The 23259-nt window shown below is 36.6% G+C and overlaps 1 protein-coding gene across 6 annotated transcripts in view; it reads right to left on the bottom strand.

Annotated features, from left to right (window-relative positions):
• Nucleotides 1-23259, bottom strand: part of TRPS1 (transcriptional repressor GATA binding 1) — a 369634-nt gene that overhangs the window by 337726 nt on the left and 8649 nt on the right. The window lies entirely within an intron of this gene.

Consider the following 23259-nt stretch of genomic DNA (forward strand, 5'->3'; position numbering starts at 1 on the left):
GCCAGAGAACACCATCCGACACTTAATAAAACACGTATACGAGTTCATCTGCCTTTAAAATACAAGTGTATCATGACAATGGACGGAAAATAGATTTCTTCCTTACCTTTGACCAGAATGTTTTACGATTCTAGTGACACCTAGCTCACAAAACTTCAGGAATTTTTATATAAATGTAATGACAGCGTCATACCTATGCAGTGACCTACTAATTACCGCTAATTGGACTAGTAAAAAAAAGTAGCAGGCCAGGGCTATCTAAGGCTGGCCATAGACAGTGCAAATTTCTTTCCTGCAACCACAGGTTGCAGGAAAGAAATGTGCAGGATTCCCTCACCAACATAGACAGTGCTAACATGGGAATCCCTCCTTCTGAGCGATTGTCTTATCATAGCGTGGAGGGGGAGGGGGGTGGGGAGAGCGGGTTGGCCATCCCTTCAGGGAGAAACAGTGACCACAGGTTGCTATAGCACGATTCCCTCATCAACACAGACAGCAAATTTGCACGATTCCCTCATCAACACAGACAGTGTTAACATTGAAATCCCTTCGGCTGAGCAATTGTCTTCTCCCAGCGGGGGAGGGGGGGGGGGCAGGGTTAGTTTTCACTGGTGACAGAAGACAGTGATTATCGCAAGCGACTTTAGCGACCACGGGCTGCAGAAAAGAAAATACATTTGCACGACTCCTTCATCAACACTGAGAGTGTTAACATGGGAATCACTCCTGTCTGGGTGGGGTTAGCCGTCCCTGCCAGGAGAAGACAGTGATTATCGCTAGCAGTTATAAAGCTGTAACAGATGCTTTTGATAATCACAAGCGAATCCAGCAGGCTGGTTGTACCCAAGTTGATCGATCAATCTTGGTACATTCAGCCTGCCCATTATTGGTTCAAATCTTGGCCGGTTTCTGCGGTGCTTCCGGAGTTCCCCGCCTGTCCATCTGCCACAGCAGACAGGATGGCCCTCCCTTTACCTGGAGCTCTTGGAGTTCCCAAACCTGCCCACCAGCCACAGCATACAGGATGGTTCTCCCTTTATTTGGTGCTCTGGGAGTTCCCAGGCCCACCCGAATAAATAACCCTGCCCCAGGTTGGTCTGCCACCACACTCCTCCATACCCCACACATCTGGGTGCAAGCTCAGATCGCAATGCAATATGCAAAGAAAATTCAAAATGTCCAGACAGCTGCATTTCAAAAGAGACCCATTTTTTGTACATCAAAACACAAGGGATGGCAAAAAGAATAACATGGGGATAAAACCAGTCAACACGTTTCATGCTGTCTCAGCACTTACTCATGACTCCGAAGCCCCCCACATCCCACACAATACAGGGTGACCCTGGCTCTAGCAGTTGCTCTGGAGTTCCAAAGGCCACCCACCTTGCACTGTAGATATTATGGTCGTTGTTCTCCATGTTGCTTTTGCGTTAATTAGATCCGCCCACCTCCCACAAAAATTCTCTCCCCCTAAATTTTTTTAATCTAGGTGCAAAAAGTGGGCAGAATGATAGAAACTCCAGCAATAGAGGAGAAGAACTGTGTAGTACCAGGGATGGACTGGCCATTGGGACTACAGGGAATTTCAGTGGGCTGGCTTCAGTCACAGCGGACCGCCACCCCACCTCCGCTCCTCTGTCTCTCCCTTCCCGCAGCGCTCACCTCCTCCCCCTCCCCGCAGCGCTCACCTGGGGGGAACAGAGAAGCAGGGGGAGGACCAGAGGAGCAGGGACGACAACAGTGGAGCATGGGGGAGGGGACATACAGCTGACTCAACAGCTATGGCCTGGGAGTTTCTCACTTCTGCCTAATCTTGTCCCATAAGGGGGGGGCACCGAACTGATTCTTTGACCCGGGTGAAATAATGTCTAGCTTCCCCACTGGTACTGCCTATAAGAGTACCAGTACCAGCCGTTCTACTCTAATAAAAATAGAACGGCTAGTGGCTAGTGAAGGGGAAGAGGGGGCTTGGGTGGCCGGGGGGGGTGTGCGGGAGTTGTCTGGCCGCCATAGGAGAGACCTGTCAAAGTAGTGCAGTCTAGATGAAGTCCAGGGCCAAATTTCTGTCCCAGTCCAGCCCTGTGTAGTACAATGGCAATAATACACTACCAAAGGGCCTCCAAGAGACTAGCAACTGATTGTACTTCGCATATACCAAAATAAACAACACTTTGTAAATTACTCTCACTTTAAAACAATAGCTTTACTTATTACTGAACTAAAGTAATTACTGTCTGCTACTGTTAGTATGAAAAACAAAGTCTGAATTCGATTTTAGGGGGTTATTTACTAAAGGCAAATCCACTTTGCACTACAAGTGCAAACTACAAGTGCACTTGAAATTGCACCAAAAGTGTACTTGGAAGTGCAGTTGCTGTAAATGTGAGGGGTAGATATGAAATGAGGGGAAGCTCTGCTGATTTTATCATCCAATCATGTGCAAGCTAAAATGCTGTTTTTTATTTTCCTTGCATGTCCCCCTCAGATCTACAGCGACTGCACTTCCAAGTGCACTTTCAGTGCAATTTCAAGTGCACTTTGCATTTGTAGTTTGCACTTATAGTGCAAAGTGGATTTGCCTTTCGTAAATAACCCCCATTGATGCCGATTACTTATTGTAGTGCTACAAGTCCCAGCATTTTCAGTGGTAAGCATTGTATTTAAAAAGACAATATTTATAAGCTTAATTTTGCATTTATAGAAGAAGGAGTAGCCAAATCCCAAGAGCCAAGTAGCCAAGGCAACTACAACCTTTTTAACATTCATTTCAACATTTTTTTGTCCTAAGGCTGAACTTAAAATATTAAAGTCTTTGCTGCTTTAGGGCTGAAAGAAACTAAAACTTTGGTAAGTAAATCCTTATTCACATTTGTCCTAAGGCAGCACAAACTTTGCAATGCAATGTGCCGACTTGGAACTCAAAAAAAGTCAAAAGGACATTAAATACATTTTCTCAGCTATTAGGGGAAATCCATGTATTTTCTGGCTCCGTATAATTGCATCCCGGCTCAGACATAAATACTCACTATTTTCCCACCTGCTTATTAGCTACGTTTTACGTAAGGCATTAATGAAGAAATTTGATTCAGGTTTTGACAACCACACGGCTATGTTTAACTACGTCGAAAACTCTTATTTGAATTATTGTAACTATTTAAGACTGCACAGCACTATTTCGGTGGCAACATTTGGCAATCGAAAAGTCTAGGTTGGGCAAGCAAAAGTAAATGTTAGTCTCAAAACCTCATCCAATAGCCTAAAAGACCTAGGGCTAAACTAATATTATAAATATGTACATAAACAGCTCTACTAAGAATAGGGTAAAATAAATAAATCATATCAATATATTTGTAATATCTTAAAACAGTGTCAAATAGAAAGAATACCAAAAATAAAATGAAATCTACTTATCCCACAAGGAACTGGCTTATTCAATCATTTTACAGCAATTACAAAATACAGCACACAACTACATACAAAATATAGTAATATATTTTTTAAAGAAAATGTTATGAAACTTAAAGCAATACAAAAGATAGGGATGTCTATACACTTCAATAGTAGGGTTGCAGCTCCAATAGCAAAAAAAAATTAACATTAAGGCTTAATTTCCATTGACGTTTTTGGACGTTTTTACAGCCACCTTTCTGAGCTTTTTTTGCAGCTTAAAAACGGCTCTCTATGTTAGTCTATGGGCTCATGCCCACCATGACGTTTTTGAGCTGTAGATGGCTGAGCCGTTTTTAGGCTGCAAAAAAACCCCAGGACCAGTGCGTTCTGAAGCTCCAGCCTTAGAGCTGTAAAAACGCCAGACGTTAAAAAACGCTCAAAAACGCGCAAAAACGCTCAAAAACGCTACCGCTATGTTTTTGAGGTCCAGCTAAAAAAAAAAAAAACATGGACAGGAGTTTTATAAGCTGTAAAAAAGGCTAAAAAAAGTGGCTGTAAAAACGTCCATGGAAATTAAGCCTAAAAAAAAAAAAAAAAAACACTGCATTGTCAGTTTCAAACATTACATATGTTTTATGTTCTTATTTTTTTTTTCAGAATATTATACAAAATAAAAGAACTTTAAAACAAAAAATGTAAATAACATTTTCAGCTCATTTCCTCTACTCTGTCCTTATGGAGGGTATGAACAGTGAAACTTGTGTAGAAGAGTTTACATTGTAATATTCAGATACCTGAACAAGGAATCTTCTCATGCACGTTAGATAGCAACATTTACCATTTTGGGCTTTGTATATACATATTGCAGTGCTTTAAACACACGACATCTATACGGACGGCTTAAAAAATATTCAGATATTTACACTGTTAGATCACTCTGCGTTTCAGAGCTGAGCTTACGCCAACTGCCAAAAAAGTACACAAATCAAAACGTTACCTTTGTCCAAACAATACTCCCGTTCATTATATTACAGAAACTGTCAGACGTAATCTCTCCCATGCAAGAAGCTGGCACACACACACACAATATACAGATGGTTTTAAATGGTTTAAGGCAAAACTGAAAGATGCCATTAAAACCCACTCGTCACCTACAGGAGTCACCCTGAACTAATATCTAGGCGTAATATCAAAGAATAAGCATAAAAGGAATATGTATATATACACACACATACATACACTATATTGTCAAAAGTATTGGGACACCTGCCTTTACACGCACATGAACTTTAATGGCATCCCAGTCTTAGTCCGTAGATTTCAATATTGAGTTGGCCCACCCTTTCAAGCCATAACAGATTCAACTCTTCTGGGAAGGTAGTCCACAAGGTTTAGGAGTGTGTCTATGGGAATGTTTGACCATTCTTCCAGAAGCACATTTGTGAGGTCAGGCACTGATGTTGAACGAGAAGGTCTGGCTCGCAGTCTCCGCTCTAATTCATCCCAAAGGTGTTCTATCGGGTTGAGGTCAGGACTCTGCAGGTCAGTCAATTTCCTCCACCCCAAACTCGCTCATCCATGTCTTAATGGACCTTGCTTTGTGCACTGGTCCAAATCATTTGGCAGAGGGGGGATTACGGTGTGGGGTTGTTTTTCAGGGGTTGGGCATGGCCCCTTAGTTCCAGTGAAGGGAACTCTTAAGGTGTCAGCATACCAAGACATTTTGGACAATTTCATGCTCTCAACTGTGGGAACAGTTTGGGGATGGCCCCTTCCTTTTCCAAGCAAGGTCCATAAAGACATTGATGAGCAAGTTTGGGGTGGAGGAACTTGACTGGCCTGCACAGAGTCTTGAACTCAACCTGATAGAACACCTTTGGGATGCATCAGAGTGGAGACTGTGAGCCAGACCTTCCCATCCAACATCAGTGCCTGACCTGACAAATGCGCTTCTGGAAGAATGGTCAAACATTCCCATAGTCACACTCCTAAACCTTGTGGACAACCTTCCCAGAAGAGTTGAAGCTGTTATAGCTGCAAAGGGTGGACTAACTCAATATTGAACCCTATGGACTAAGACTGGGATGCCATTAAAAATCATGTGTTCATGCGCATGTAAATGCAGGCACCCCAATACTTTTGATAATATAATGTGTATATATATATATATATATATATATATATATATATATATATATATATACAGAGCTTTTTTTCTCAGAAAATAGGTGCAGGAACTCAACCACGACCCCGTTCAGATTTCACAAACAGTAGAAGGGTCTTAAAGGGAAATTAAATACCAGGATTGCATTACATACAGAGTACAGAGTTCAGGGGGTTACACACAGAGTGCAGAGCTGTCACTTGTAAACACAGAAACCAGACTTCTGTGTTTACAAGTGATTGTGGTGAGCAGGCACCAAAGGGTCTGAGCCAAAGGTGGTGGAACTGTGTTCCCCCAAGTCCCCCCTGAAAAAAAGCCCTGTATATACACACACACACAAAAACATATGTCATATAAAAATAGGTTCATGATAAGAAATAGACCATTTTGCCTAGTGACATCAATATTGTTGCCCAGAAATTGTAACAATTGTTGAATGACACTCAACATTTCTTTACCTACTTTGGATGTATGTATAATCGTGAATGTAATGGTACACTCATGAATAGAACAGTTCTGACATCATCAGATCAGCAACATTCTCTACATTATTTGAGTCCATTCAGTATCTGGTGCATCATGTGACCAGCCAGACAACATTTAAAGAAAGTATAAAAATGAACTTAAAAAATACATGCGGGAGGATGATTGGGGAGGTGGAGGGTGGATTTGGGGCAGGAGGATAGAATTGGGCTTTAACCCAGTCAGCCTAAAAATTGGAACCCTAGGGTTCCTCCAGAAGTTGCTGGGTGTTCCTTGAGCAATCTCTACCTCTTAGATAAGTTCCCACTGACACCACTGATCTTTTTTATCTGTAAGGGGTAATTCTTCCTAATGACCTCTAGTGTGACCTCATCACACTAATATATCATGAGTTGTAGATATACAAAGTATTAGCAGGGGTTCTCTGAGATCAAAAAGGTATTTCAAGGGTTCCTCCATGTCGGGAAGGTTGAGAAAGGCTGCACTCAAGCTGGTCTAAGCCTGTTCTACTGTTTTGACACAGAATACATTTTCATTGGCTTTACAAGTGCCTTTTCAATTTCCAATGTTCGCCCAGCGAGAAATATTGCAGGTTTGTATATTGCAGACGTAGATGAAGTCATGCCTGTAGAATGTTTTGCATTTTTTTTACATTAAGGGAAACCTGTACATGGAAAATACACAGGCAAACACTGCTAAGTTTTAAGTATGAAAAACCCTTCACTTGGCTGTTTTGTTAAGTCAGTCGCCTCCCCTGATTTGATCAAGTTAGAGGATCTGTATTTCTGACTATGCACTGACTTTACTGGCCGCATGCTTGTTTTAGGTTAGTAAAATAAAAAGTATTGAGGCCATAGACTGCTATGGAACTAGTATCTTCAATGTGACCATGCTCAAGGCACCATTTTGCTGTGCCTCCTCCACCATAGGTGGTGGCCCTTAATGGCTAATCCTAAGCCAACCCAGCTTAGACTGAAGCACTCTGAGTTCCAGTCTTAACGTAACGTTGTTAATACTTTGTTTGTTTTAACTGTAGAGTGACATTTATGCTCTGTTGGGAGTGAAAGGTGCCAGTGGAGTCTGTTAATTTTGGAATTGAATTAATAAAATCATGCAAAAGTGCACCTGCAACTTTTTTTTATTGAGAGTAGAGTGCTAAACTGTGATAGCCATAGAACCTGCTTCATTGGCTGGCCTAAGCTTTCAAAGAAGCAAGCATCTTAAAAAATTTAAGTTAGCCAATAAAGTGTAATGCTCAAGGAAATCAGAAAATGGCGGCCACCATATTTCCCTCAATGCAAGAGACAGAAGAGCAACACATAAGGGGTTATTTACTAAAGGCAAATCCACTTTGCACTACAAGTGCACTGAAAGTCCAGTCACTGTAGATCTGAGGGTGATATGCAAGGAAAATAAAAAGCAGCATTTTGGCTTGCACATGATTGGATAATAAAATCAGCAGAGCTTCCCTTCACTTCAGATCTTCCTCTCAGATCTACAGTGACTGCACTTCCAAGTGCACTTTCAGTGCACTGAAAGTGCTCTTGCAGTGCAAAGTGGATTTGCCTTTAACAAATAAACCCCATAGACACAGCTGCATTTCATAACCTCAACTTCACTACTGTTCACCTATGGTAATCATTACCAAGCTGTTCAAGTTAGTCGTTTGCCACCAACAGTGTTTACAGTTTCGTAATCCATTTTCAACTTCAACAAGTGCTACAGATCCTAGCTTTAATGCCCAATGATAGCTTCTTTTTAATCATTATGTTTACAAGTAAAGGTACTGAATAAATTTATATTTTACAGGGTTATTTTATAAAAACAATTGGGACATATGAGTGGTCCAGCTTTTTCCCAAACTCCCTTTGCCTGTTGGTATGCTAGAGTGGTCCGGATCTCTAGGATTCCGATGCAGCTCCTGTTCATTGCTCCTATGAATAATGCTCCTTAGGAAGCGTTGTCTATTAGGAGTCTTGTCCAAAGACCAGGTTGGACTCATGGGCCCGGATTCAGAAAGCTTTGTGCGGGCGTAGCGTATCTCAGATCTCAGATACGCTACACCGCCGTAACTTAGTGATGCAGGTTCTGTATTCAGCCCGCGTAATACAAAGTATCCAGGCAGTGGGCGTGTTGTATGTCAATGAATGGTGACCCCACGCAAATGACGTTTTTTACTAACGGCGCATGCGCCGTCCGTGGACGTGTCCCAGTGCGCATGCTCCAAATTACGCCGCAAAGCCTCATTGGTTTTGACGTGAACGTAACTTACGCAAAGCCCTATTCGCGAATGACTTACGCAAACAGCGTAAACGACAAAAAATTTGACGCTGGCCCGACGTCCATACTTAACATTGGCTACGCCTCATATAGCAGGGGTAACTTTATGCCAGAAAAAGCCTTACGTAAACGATGTAAAAAAATGCGGCGGACGTACGTTTCTAAATCTGCGTATCTACCTATATTACATATTCTACGCGTAAATCTCCAGAAGCGCCACCTAGCGGCCAGCGTAAATATACAACTGAGATACGACGGGGTAAGAGACTTACATCAGTCGTATCTTAGCCAAATTTCGGCGTATCTTGCTTTCTGAATACAGAAAGAAGATACGCCGGCGCATCCTAGAATTTACGCGGCGTATCAATAGATACGCCAACGTAAATTCTTTCTGAATCCGGGCCAAGGAGATCTGGACCACTACTTACACAGAGAAGAGCAGTCTGGATCCTCAGCATGCCACTTGAGAAAATGCTTAACAAAAACAAAACATAAAAGTTTAAAATCTTCATTTTCAGCACCCAGGATTCACCTGGTAATTAAAAAGAAGCTACAACTGGGTTTTAAGTGAAACAATGCTTTGCCCAAGTATTTGCTAATACCTATCTTCCCACCATTCTTTTGCCAAAATGTCTTCAGTGTTTGGAAGTGAAGAGAGATACCGGGTACTTCTACGTATGGGGAGGTCTTTCCTAACGCGACGCAGCGCTGAAAGCCTAAGTGAGGTCTCATCGGACACTTAAGCTGTCACATGGGGGTAGAGAGTGGGTCATTAGCCGTGTGCAAGCTCAAAGTAGGAGCAACTCGATGCATGCATATGGCTTCTTCTCTTTGTACCTATGCAGCAGGAGAGTGCGGGAGGATAATTATATGCATCTAGGGAAGGTCTGATATAAGTGAACTTGCTTTGGACAAAACAAAGGTCCACTCTACAAAATGGCTAGCAAAGTCCCTCTGAAAACCAGCAAAAGTAAAAAAGATAAAGTTGTTACGCTGCCTTACTCTGCCAATTCTTCTTGTAAGTAGGCCTCTTTAAAGAGCTAAGTTTAAATATTACCAATCCATGCTTTAATCTAAATACACAAGTCTAATTAAAAGTATATACTATGAAGTATTATTTTACTTTGATTTGGGCACAATATGAATTTCATTACCAAGCCGCTTCCTGATGAAAGGAAAAACGAAGAAACGGTACATTATACACACGGATGGTCCAATTACAACCACAAACTATAATTATAAGAACAAATTAGTCACCAGGCACAACTTCATTGTCGTTTGCACTACAAAGTAACTGCTGATTACGGACAAACACACAAAAATGCTCCATGAACGTCACTTGGGCCAACAAAAGAAGCCACATGGATAAAGCTATAAAGATATTTTTGGAAATAATAAAAACATTAAGAAACTAGTACTTAAAATATTTTCCAAGAATATATTCATAGCGTCGTAAGTGAAGGCTTGAAAATAAATGAGGTTGGTGGCACTGGACAACTGGCGGTCACGCTCAAAACTCTTGTGTCAAAGTCTTGGAGCTTCATACACTGTTAGGTTTATTAGGTGACGCACTAAGAAGACAAACAACAGACATAATTAAATGTGTAGGAAGCCTTTATTAAATGCTCTATATTATAAGCAAATGGTTTCTGCTATAGTAAAGTTTTGAATGCCTAACATGTTGTTTCAAGTCCAAAAAATCTCTTTAACGATATTGCAGAGCACAAACGGGTCACAAACAATCCACTAAACTAATGACAGCAGAAAAAAGTCCAAGGAAAAAACTGGATATACACCCCCAAAATAATTGGATTGTATTGAACATTTTCAATTAAATATTGGTACTATAACATCTGTTTGATAGGTGACCAATATCATCATCCATCGGCTTACATATCCGTTGCTTTGTGCTTTGTAGTAATAACATCGGGGGGTTTATTTACTAAAGGCAAATCCACTTTGCACTACAAGTGCACTGGAGTGCAGTCACTGTAGATCTGAGGGGGAGATGCAAGGAAAATAAAAAATTGCATTTCTGCTTGTACATGATTGGATGATAAAATCAGCAGAGCTTCCTTTGATTTCAGGTCTTCCCCTCAGATTTACATCAACTGCACTTCCAAGTCCCCCTGCAGTGCATTTTCAGTACAGAGTAGATTTGCCTTTAGTAAACCAACCCCTTATGCCGCGTACACACGACATTCCGACAACAAAACCGTGGATTTTTTTCCGACGGATTGTTTGCTCAAACTTGTCTTGCAAACACACGGTCACACAAACGTTGTCGGAAATTCCGAACGTCAAGAACGTGGTGACGCACAACACTATGACGAGCCGAGGTCAATGAAGTTCAATGATTCCGAGCATGCATAGGATTTTTGTGCGTCGGAATTGCATACAGACGATCGGAATTTTCAACAAGAGTTTTTGTTGTCGGAAAAATTGAGAACCAGCTCTCAATCATTTGCTGTTGGAAATTCCGACAGCAAATGTCCGAAGGAGCCTACACACAATATCCGACCAGAAGCTCACATCCTAACATTTGTTGTTGGAAATTCTGACTGTGTGTACAAGCCATTAGTCTTGTATAATTTTAAGGCACAAACATCCGAATTTAGCTATTTTACATGGTGGTCATTTTTTGTTGACCATGACCTGAGCTAAATCAAGAGGCTCGGAGTCCTAGGTGCCTCACAGCTCAAAAAAAAAGGAAAATTGCACAAACTAACACATAAATGCATAAAAGCATCACTGTATAGAAAGCAAGTCTCAGGCCTCGTACACACGACCGAGTTTCTCGGCAAAAAGCAGCAAGAAACTTGCTGGGAGATATTTTTTTGCAGAGGAAACCGGTCGTGTGTACATTTTCGTCGAGGAAACTGTCGAGAAACTCGACGAGCCAAAAAGAGAGCAAGTTCTCGATTTCCTCGACAGGAATGGAGAAACTTGCCTTGTCGAGTTCCTTCGACAGCCTAACAAGGAACTCGACGAGGAAAACGATGTGTTTCGCCTGTCGAGTTCCTCGGTCGTGTATACGAGGCTTTACATACTCTCATGCACCTTTATTTAAATCATGTGCTAATTATGTTTAATTTATAAAGTTTTCAACTTGAGCTATCAAAGTTATCTGTTTTAGAAACCTCAAAGATATTAAAATTCATGTAAAACATAGTCCTAAAATTTACAATTTCTATACACCACTTATGAAATGACACCACACTTCGTGTTTGTGTGAGGAAATATTACTCAAGAAAAGTTATTATTTATTTTCTTGCCTACCTTCTCAAGACCCACCAAATGGTAAAAATGCATAATGGCTAACTGTAATTTAATTTAAAGAAAGTCACGTTTACTTAAATGGAGCCCCCTTTGTCAGAGAAGGGTGATACCCCAAAAGAACCTAAAATTCTCCTTATTTACAGAATTTTTGAACCAACACATATCATCACATGCCCAGATTTTGAATGTAATTGCTTTGTGGTCAAAGCCTATCTACCCATTGTAGAACTAAACATTTCAGAAATCCATCTTCATTTGATAAATTCATACTCAGAATTCTGTCGGAACTGAATACTTTTCTGGAATATCAAAGCTTGTTTGTCAAGTTTTCTGTTTAGTAATCTTAATACCAGTGTACTGATATCATAGCAACAGATACGTAAAAATGTTGAAAAGACAACTAATAGAATAATAGCACATAATGATACGTCTGTCTTTTATCGCCACTAAACCTCCTGGTGCTTGAGGGGTACGGTTTCATTACTTTCCATCACATAAGTAAGATTATATTGCATCATGTTATTTACAAAAGAAAATGTTCCTGGGTTTCCTAACCTAGCATATTTGAGGGAAGCCTTGATTCGCGATAGACTTTGTTCTTGGATAAGATCCTTAGATTAAAGAAATCGAATAGGTCTTTTGGCTCAGACCATACAGAGGGATACCAGTATAAACTGAACACTATTGAATTATAGTCATCCACACAGGGTGGGGCATCGCAATGGGTGGAGTACCTAACCTGGAGGAATGAAAAACTGGCAACAGTCAGCACTGTTTGATAGTGTCTCCCTGTTTCCAGTTTAGAATACCATTTTAGCCTCTAAACCCTTAGAAAAGCTTGTCCTAGGCAAATGAATATCAGGCTCTATGCATACTTTAACCAACTACTTTCTATAAACAGGTTCTGTCTGGGGATATAAGTAGCTATACTGTACTTTAAAACAATGATTTTATATATATATATATATATATATATATATATATATATATATATATATATATATATATATATATATATATATATATATATATATATATATATATATATATATATATATCTAGACCTAGATATTAGTATAGGCATTAAAAAGCTGATGCATTTTTTTAAATACAATATTAAAGGGGTTGTAAAGGTTCTTTTTGTTTTCTTAATAGGTTCCTTTAAGCTAGTGCATTGTTGGTTCACTTACCTTTTTCTCAGATTTCCCTTCTAAATGTTTTTTTTTTTGTTTGTTCTTTGTCTGAATTTCTTACTTCCTGTTCCTCCTCAGTAAGCTGTTCTGGCTGACTAACCCCCAGCCAGAAAGGCTTCGATGATGGGGCAAGCTTACTGAGGAGAAACAGGAAGTGAGAAATTCAGACAAAGAAAAAAAACATTTAGAAGGAAAATCGAAGGAAAAGGTAAGTGCAATGCACTAGCATAAAGGGACCTATTTAGAAAATAAAAAAACAAACCATTACAACCCCTTTAACTATCTCATCCTATATGCAAAGTCTTTTCTTTGAAGGAATGCCTGTAAGATAAATGTTGAAAATATTTTGATCTAAACATCACAAAATTAGCTATTTCTACTTTAAAGTTGTACACCAAAACATTCATGTCATGGGTGGTCAAGTATTAAGGTAACAGTAACCCAAGTTACCCATTAGTGGTGCCATCACCATCAATAGCATCTTGTATTTAGACTATCTCTGGTAACCAAAAACACCTCTCTATGTAATTAAGGCCATCGCTATTTTTACAATTTGAAGGGACAGACGCAGGTTTTGATGAGCTCCCATTTCACAAAAATGTCATCAACATTTTACTTCTGTATGCTATTAAATAAAATAAAAAAATGTTTTATAACGGCTAAATATGCAACCATGGGTGTCACAAAAATAAATGTGGCGTGTGGCTCTCTACAAGCACAAAGTCATTGTAACGCCCAAGCCAAACATAGTATGTTTTTTTTTAAATTAATAATATAAATAAATCGTCAAAATTCACACACATATATACTAGCTGCAGTGAAGGATACAAAAAGAAAAAAATATATATATAATATAAATAATAAATGTTTCCTAAGTTAAAAATGATGGCTGTCTTTTTATTTTTTTAATTAATTTTTTTAACTTAACTAACGCTAACAACAAATATTTTAATGTCAGGAAGCAAAATAATAAACCCGAGGCTTCAGAGGTGAAGCCCTTTGTTCAGATACACCTATCAACAATATGCAGGCAAGATGCCCATTTTTGTTGTACTTATTCAAGAACTGTAGACAGTTCAAGGTCTTGTTCTGAAATGAATGCAAGGGTGGATCACAAGCTATAGTCAATTTTGAGTGCAGCTTATAATAACCAAGAATTAGTAGTAGACGGGGGATAAACAAGTAAGACAAACCTGTCAAAGAAGAACTTAATTTAGTCAAACTAAAACTTATTTTTCACGTCACTGGTATACATCCTTTACGTGAGCTGCCTCGTGATTATATTTCAGTTTTTCATCCTTACTTGCCAATATAATAAAAGATAAAAATATAGGACGCATTTTTTTTTTTAAATAAGTTAAGCTTGTAAAGTTACTTTCTCTTGAGTTCTTTATTTTGTACATTGTGCTTTAAGTCAACTATTGAGGTAACGCTGTACTAAGAACGATGACTCAGTAGACTTCTACACCTTCTCTCCAGGCAGTTATTAAATGACCGGAAAAAAAAACTGCATATAATAGTTAAAAAAAAAAATCAAATCCAGATTTCTTTCCTGATACACGAGAGACAGTAAATCATTGATTGTTCTGACACGGATATTAATGCGATTCATGCAATGCTGTAACTCACATGCCCTGGGTAATTATACATCATGAGGTGATCAGTGTAATACAGTCCTTGCATGTAAGAACGTATCAATATCGTTCTTTAAAAAAATAAAAGATGTTCCCAAAAAATAAAAGATGTTTTTTTTATAAAAAAAAGAACACATTTTAGGAAATTGAACTATCATAATTTTTATATATACATAGACATAGTTAGTCAGGTTGAAAAAAGACAAGTCCGTCCAGTTCAACCACACAAAGATTATATATATATATATATATATATATATATATATATATACTGTATCTATATAACTATATATATCTATATCTATCTAAATATATCTATCTATCTATATATTTATATAAATATATATATATATATATATATATATATATATATATATATATATATATATATATATATATATATAAATAGATCTATATATATATATATATATATATATATATATATATATATATATATATATATATATATATATATATATATCTATATATAGATCCATATATATAGATAGATATATATATCTATATATAAATATATATATCTATATATATAAATATATATATATATATATATATATATATATATATATATATATATATATATATATATATATATATATATATATATATATATATATAAAGGGGTATATAGTTGTAGCTCTCCTTCTAAAGCACATTCCAGATATCCTAATATGCAAAATAGAGTGCTTTGACCAACATTTTTTTTGGCCAACACTTGGGGTTCATTTACTAAAATTGAAAAGTGCAAAATCTGGTGTAGCTATGCATAGCAACCAATCAGCTTCCAGGGTTTTTGTCAAAGCTGTGGTTGTAAACCCATAAAAAAAAAACCTGCAAGACAAAAGCAAAATGAGCTAGTAAGCATCGCATACTAGTTAATTCTGAAATACTTTCCTTAGATTGAAGCTGGTGCACCTGTGATCAGCGACATGTCTCTCCGGAGCTATTTCTAGGTTTGTGCGCTCTGTCGCTGTGATTGGTCGTAGTTGCGATGACGTCACTCCCACCAATGCGCGCAGGAGCTGCCAGTAATGGCACAGCAGCTGAAGAAACGGCACAAGCGAGCCATTTCTTCAGTGCGCATGTGTCAAACTGTGCAAGTTTAGGAGATATTCACAATACCTACAGTTAAGCTTTACTATAGGTTTACCTGTAGTTAAAAGTGGTGTGTAAGGGTTTACAACCACTTTAATTGTAGTGAAGTGAGAAGCTGATTGGCTACCATGCACAGCTGCACCAGATTTTTCACTCTCCAGTTTTAGTAAATCAACCCCTTTTTTAGCATTGGTTACCTAATACGCAAAACAAATTGGGCAAATGCTTTTTTTTTTTTTTTTATCAATGATAACACTAAATTGTTATGAACTGAAGTTTAAAATGGGAGTAAACTCCCATGCATAAATTTATACCTACAGATAAGCCTATAATAAAGCTTACCTAATAGGTACTGTAAATATCTCCTAAACGTGCGCCTTTTAGGAGATATTTCCTGCACATGCTGCCGTTGCGTCACTGGTGCATGTGCGGCTGCCACGGCGGCTGCCACGTGCATGCGTGGGAGTGACGTCATTGCGGCTCTGGCCACTCACCCAGCCAAAGTCTGTGAACCCGGAAGGAAGATGGGTGAAGATGAAAGCCCTGTCAGCTGTGATAGCTCGCCACTGGAAGGGCTTCAATCTAAGGTAAGTTTCACATAATGTGAAGTTACTTCTTCTTACACTGAGGCAGTTTTCAGACGTTTTAGTGCTATAAATAGCCTCTAAATAGAGCCTGAAAACCGCCTCCTATTCATTTCAGTGAGTCTTTTCACACAGGGGATGGTGCGGTTGCGGGACGTTAGGAAAAGTCCTGCAAGCAGCATCTTTGGGGCGGTTTGGGAGCGGTGTATAGACCGCCCCAAAATGCCCTGCCTATTGAAATGAATGGACAACACTTCCAAATCACCTGAAAAGCGTTTGGAAGCGCTGCAACGCGGGCGATTTTAACCCCTACTTTTGAGTAAAAGCAGCGCAAAAGCCCCGCCTCAAACAGTGATAAAGCGCCGCTAAAACTAGCAATGCTTTACCGCTAACGGCCAACGCTTTCAGTGTGAGTGAGTGAGAAACTTATATAGCGCAACACATGCAAACTGAATCGCCTCTGGGCGCTTGAAAGCAGTGTGAAAGCAGCCTAAACGTTATCTAGGTTTATGTAAGTGACTAGAAGGACAACTCAGCAGGGTTGATTTACTAAAACTAGAGAGTGCAAAATATGGTACAGCTCTGCATAGTAGCCAATCAGCTTCTAACTTCAGCTTGTTCAATTAAGCTTTCACAAAGGAATCCTGGAAGCTGATTGGCTTCTATGCAGAGCTGCACCAGATTTTGCACTCTCCAGCTTTAGTAGACCAACCCATGTGTCCTTACCTTCGTGAGGCTTATTGAAGAAGGCAAAGAGTAATAAGAAAAGTTCAGTAACCCACAAGAACCAATCAGAACTGTACGACACTTTACAACCTTACTGAGTGTACACTGATTGACACTTTTTGGATTGACACCGTTTGGATTTGAACTTACACCTTACTGGTTGCATCAGATTACAACCCTTCGCACTGCCAGGTTGAATAAGCCTGTCTTGCAGGAGCCATTACTAAATTCACTCAAAGCCCTGCCGTAATAGTGAAAACACATCATAATATATTACACCTAGCGGAACCTAAACATACAAAACTACACGCAGGACAATACACTTTGAGGAACTCATCCATTACTTGCAGTAGATATAAAAATAACTTTCCTCCAAGTGATGCACTCCAAGTAACAAAATCCCGAACTCCCAGCACCGCCACTAAGTTCATTCACAGCTTTATAAACAGTCCCACAGGTGGCAAATACAGTAGATGCCCGTCAGTAGTAACACCAAGGGGGGAGATGACACAACAACAGGTACATTTAGCAAGGGGTACAAATTATTAAATGGGCAGGATAAGTATACATGACTGCAAATATTTATATCTTCAGCAGCATTCCCAAACTGTATAAATATTTGTTCCCCTAAACGATTGATTCCCAAATACCCCTGAGAGTGTGCCATTTAAATCACAGCTGCTGCCCCACGCAATGTAAACTTATAGTAGCCACCATTTTTTAAACATTATTTGGACTATAAATGTATCTCTAATAAAATCTATTGGTCTTTAAAGAATTAACAAGAAACTAGATGAAGTTTATAAGGTAGACCTACACCTTGATAGATGTTCTAGTAGAAGAACTTGTTTACCAAAAAAGAAGAAGGGACCCCCAATGCAGTAGATAGAGCCCTTAAAGTCCCATTGGGGGTCCCTTCTTTTTTGGTAGCCTGACAGCTACTAGGAAGATTTGTGTCACGACCTGGAAATACCTGATCTAGAATAGTTTTATAATATTGTTTTTGAGGCATGTTATTTTGACTATAAATGCATCTCAAATATAATCCTTTTTTTTAAAGAATGATTAAAAAAAAACTTTCAAACAGAGCTTATGGGGGCAGACGTACCCCTTGACAGCTGTTCTACTAGGAGACCTGTGCTGCAGCCTGGGAAAGCATGACCTAGAATAACTTATAATATAGTTTTTGAGACATAATATTTGACTATAAGAGTATCTTTGCTAGAATTTTTTTTAAAGAATGCACAAAAAACTTTTAGACGTAGTTTGGAAAGTAGACATACCTCTTGACAGCTGTTCCACTAGTACTGGAAAAGCCTGATCCTGAATAACTTGATAATACAGTGACACTTAGAACTTGCGTGCTGATATAAACCTAACGTCAAAGGTAATTATGTACACCCATGGTTTTTTTTTTTTCTCTATTAATACAAAATGATGAAACATATTAATGTTATTTTTTTTTTAATTTTTTTTTTTTTATATATATATATAAAATAAATAGTCCTTTAAAAAGTAGACATACCCCTCTAACAGCTGTTACACTAGTACTACAAAAGACTGATCTAGAATAGCTTGATGATATCATTTTTGAGGCATATTATTTTGACTATGTATTTATGTAAATGTATTTATGCTAGAATTTTTTTTTTTTTTTTTTTTTAGAATGCACAAAAACTTTTAGATGTAGTTTAAAAAGTCGACATACCTCTTGACAGATATGTATAAGGGGGAACTAATGTGCAAAACCACTCTAACCATGGGCACTAAAGGCTAATATTAAAACTATTACAATAAAATATATAAAATATATTAATATATATATATATATATATACCTCTTGACAGCTGTTACACTAGTACGGCAAAAGACTTATCTACTATAGCTTGATAATACAGTGACACTTAGAATTGAGGGCTGATATAAACCTAACGTCAAAAGGTAATTATGTACACTCGTTATTTAATTTTCTATTATTAAGAAATGATGAAAGATATTAAAGTATTTTTTTTTATAAAAAAAATTGTAGTATATAGTTAAAAAAGTAGACATACCCCTCAACAGCTGTTCCACTTGTACTGGAAACGTCTGATCTCTAGTAGAGTAGCTTGATAATATAGTTTTTGAGGCATTATATTTGACTATAAATGTATCTCTGCTGTATTTTTTTTTTTTAAAAACCTTTTGACATATTTTAAAAAGTAGACATACCCCTTGACAGCTGTTCTACTAGTGCTAGTAAAGCCTGATCTAGAATAGCTTGTTAATACAGTAACACTTGAGGGCTGATATAAACCGGCAAAGGTAATAATGTACTCCCATTATTATTTTTTCCCCCATTAATAAGAAATGATGAAATATATTAATGTTATTATGTTTTATTTTATTTTTTAACCCCAGAACACACACTATCACCGTTCATAACAAAAAAAGCCAACATTCCAAAGCAATTATCAAAAAAAAAAAAACTTTTTAGGGTCCATGAACTAGAAAAAAAAATCTTTGATCCGCTATTTTTCTAGCAAAAACATGAATTACCGTATTTATCGGTGTATAACACGCACCCTAACTTTAAGAGGGAAGTTTCAGGGAAAAAAATTACCACAACCCCCTGCGTATAACACGCAGGCACAGTTTACCCTCTATTTTCAGGGTAAAAAAGTGAGTGTTATACGCCAATAAATACAGTAAATGTTTTGGAAAAACTTTGCACTTTTTAAAGTCCATGAACTAGAAAAAAAAAACTTCCACCATGGGTCACTAATATTAATGTATATTTTAGGAGTGAAGGCTATGAATTCATAAGTATCAGACAAACTGGAAGCACTTTTCATATTTTCACCAGTATTGAGACCAGCCAATACTGATATTTGGTACGGTCGCAACATTTTATGCAACACATTCCTGGGTAATCCAAATTTCATAAGAAAAATCACTAAAGCACTTACAGTATTTACTGGGTCGTGAATGTCACACTTACGTTCACTACGAGTATTTTTTTTTTTTTTTTTTAGGATACCTATGTTACTACTCTGGAGTAAACAGACAATGCAAGTGCTTGTTTAAACAACTTTTTTTTTCCCCTTCTGTGGTCAAGACAGTCTAGGAGAAAACTTGTGTGCGGATTCTACCTTTGAAACGTGTCTTAGAGCCAAGAGTCACACGTTTAAAGATTCTACGATTCGAAATAGAAGCATAAATATGAAAATGTTTAACCTGTTCCTGCCTGAAGGAGACAAAAAAAAAAGAGGACTGAACAGAAACACGCGGACTATGAGACAGGAGCCCTGCGGAGCGGCATATGGAAAATGTAATGTGCTCTATGTTAAAGTATCTGTCTAGTGTTATAAACTCCAATTTGACTTGTTAGGTGTAATATTTGGGACAGAAACGTCTGGGTTTACAGTTGTCCACAGCTGCCAAAAAACGAATCCAGACTACCACAATAGTTGTCCTGTGGAAAGTAAATTAGGCAAAGGCAAACAGCTATTGGAAAGTTGTCAGTTGATTGAATGAATGGACTATTTTATGTCTGTGCAGAATATCTTAATCAAAATACATCCCGGTGTCGGGAACGGTATTTTTACTACCAATCTGTACATGTTTGCTTTTAATATAAGGGCAGTCAGCATGGCACTTGGGTAGTTCCGTGTTTTCCACGCACGTGAATAAACACATGTTCACCAATTTACTAAACCTAGTAGCCCCAATTATTATTTTTTATTATTATTTATACATTTTTTTTATTTTTTATTTTTTTCCTTCTTTCATGCAAAGTTAAAAAACACAGGCCTGACTGATGTCTCAGACCTCCAGGTTGTAGTTTTAACATATCAGATGCCAGTCTAGGCCTCGGATCTGCAGACCTCAAGGCCAAGGTAAGCCAAATGAATGAAAGTAGGGGGGGGGGGAGAAGGGTTACTAAGATAAGCTCAGAAGTCTGTGTTTATATTAGCCACGTCAGAAAGTAAAAAAAAAAAGTCAACCACTTTAAACAAAATCAAAAAGTCTGGTATCATTTCCAGACAGTCGTGTCATTGTCAGTGGCTACAGAGGTTTAGATGACGACCCAAATTATTAACCTTTATGATACATGTACGATGCACATTGCTCACCAGTGTAGATACTCCTAATGTAATTACTCCTAATGTTCTTCCTAATGTCTATTCTTCCAAATGTTTTACAAAATAAAAAATAAAAAAATTTATAAAAAAATTCACTTTTTTTATTATTTATTTTTTTCCGATTTTTTTTTTCCCCCACATAACATTTTTATCTAAGTGCCACCTCTTCTCTTTAACCCATTAAAACTTTGATCAATTTATTTATTTATTACAGGTACTTATATAGTGCTGTCAATTTACGTAGCGCTTCACCTATATATTAACTTTTTTTTTTCATTGCTATATATTATACCCTTTAAAACTTGTATTTATCTATTTATTACAGGTAATATTATAGTGCTGTCAATTTACGCAGCACTTCACCTATATATTAACTTTTTTTAATTGTAATATGTGTTATATCCTTTAAAAAAATGTATTTATTTATTACAGGTACTTATACGGCACTCTCAATATGCGCTGAGCTTCACATACATATATATATATATATATATATATATATATATATATTTTATATACTCTTTATAGCTTTTATTGTTTTATTTCTTTCATGCACTATATAGCGGTGTCAATTTATGCAGCGTTTTACCTATATATTAACTTTTTTTTTTTAAATGGTTATATATTTTATACCCTTTAAAACTTTTATTTATTTATTTTTTACAGGTACTTATATAGCGCTGTCAATTTACACAGCGCTTCACACACATATTTTATGTATATATATATATATATATATATATATACATATATATATATACAAACACACACAACTTTTTATTGTTTTATTTATATATATATGTATATATTATATATATGTGTATATATATATATATATGTGTTATACCCTTTAAAACTTTTTATTTATTACAGGCACTTATATATGCTGTCAATTTACGCAAGACTTGACCTATATATTATTATTTTTTAATTGTTATATATGTTATAGCCTTTAAAACTTTTCATTTATTACAGGTACTTACATAGCGCTGTCAGTTTATGCAGCGCTTCATCTATATATATATATTTTTTTTTAATTCTTATATATTATATAACCTTAAAAAGTTGTATTTAATTACTACAGGTACTTATATAGCGCTTTCAGTTTACCCAGTGCCTCATCTATATATTAACTTTATTTTTTTTATTGTTATATATGTTATACCCTCTAAAACTTTTATTTATTTATTACAGGTACTTATAAAGCGTTGTCAATTTATGCAGCGCTTCACCTATATATTAACTTTTTTTATATATGTTATACCCTTCAAAACTTGTATTTATTTATTACAGGTACTTTTATAGCACGCTGTCAGTTTACGCAGAGCTTCATCTATATATATATATATATATATATATATATATATATATATATATATATATATATATATATATATATATTTTTTTTTATTGTTATAGATTGTATAACCTTTAAAACTTGGATTTATTTATTACAGGTACTTATATAGCGCTGTCAGTTTACACAGAGCTTCATATATATATATATATATATATATATATATATATATATATATATATATATATATATAAAAAAATATATATATATATATATATATATATATATATATATATATATATATACATATATATATATATATATATATATATATATATATATATACATATATATATATATATATATATATATATATATATATATATATATATATATATATATATATATATATTTTTTTTTATTGTTATAGATTGTATAACCTTTAAAACTTGTATTTATTTATTACAGGTACTTATATAGCGCTGTCAACCTACGCAGAGCTTCATCTATATATTAACTCTTTTTTTATTTTTATATATGTTATACCCTTTAAAACTTTTATTCATTTATTACAGGTACTTATATAGCGCTGTCAGTTTAGGCAGTGCTTCATCTATATATTAACTTTTTTATTTTATTTTTATTGTTAAATTTTTTCTATTTTGCACAAGTTTTCTCAAATAAAAAATAGTGTTAATGGGAGAAAGACTGAGAGTGATTAAGAGTTTCCTTCTATTTTTGTTTGAATATATCTGCGCCTGATGAAATAAAGACCGCCACTGTGATTTACTTATATTTATAGTTTCCATACAGGTCCCCAATGGAATGCTCCCTTGCATCTCTCTGACCTCAACTCCTTACTGCGCAGTATATTTACATAAGATTTAAAAATACATTTCCAGGCTGCGATTAGACGTTTTGGGTCCTGATTAGCATCAAGTATTTTTTTTTTTTCTCTCTTTGCAGCACAGCTTCATCTTTACTAAGGAGTA

The sequence above is a fragment of the Rana temporaria genome, chromosome 5, assembly GCF_905171775.1.
Source record: "Rana temporaria chromosome 5, aRanTem1.1, whole genome shotgun sequence".
Classification (NCBI taxonomy): Eukaryota; Metazoa; Chordata; class Amphibia; order Anura; family Ranidae; genus Rana; species Rana temporaria.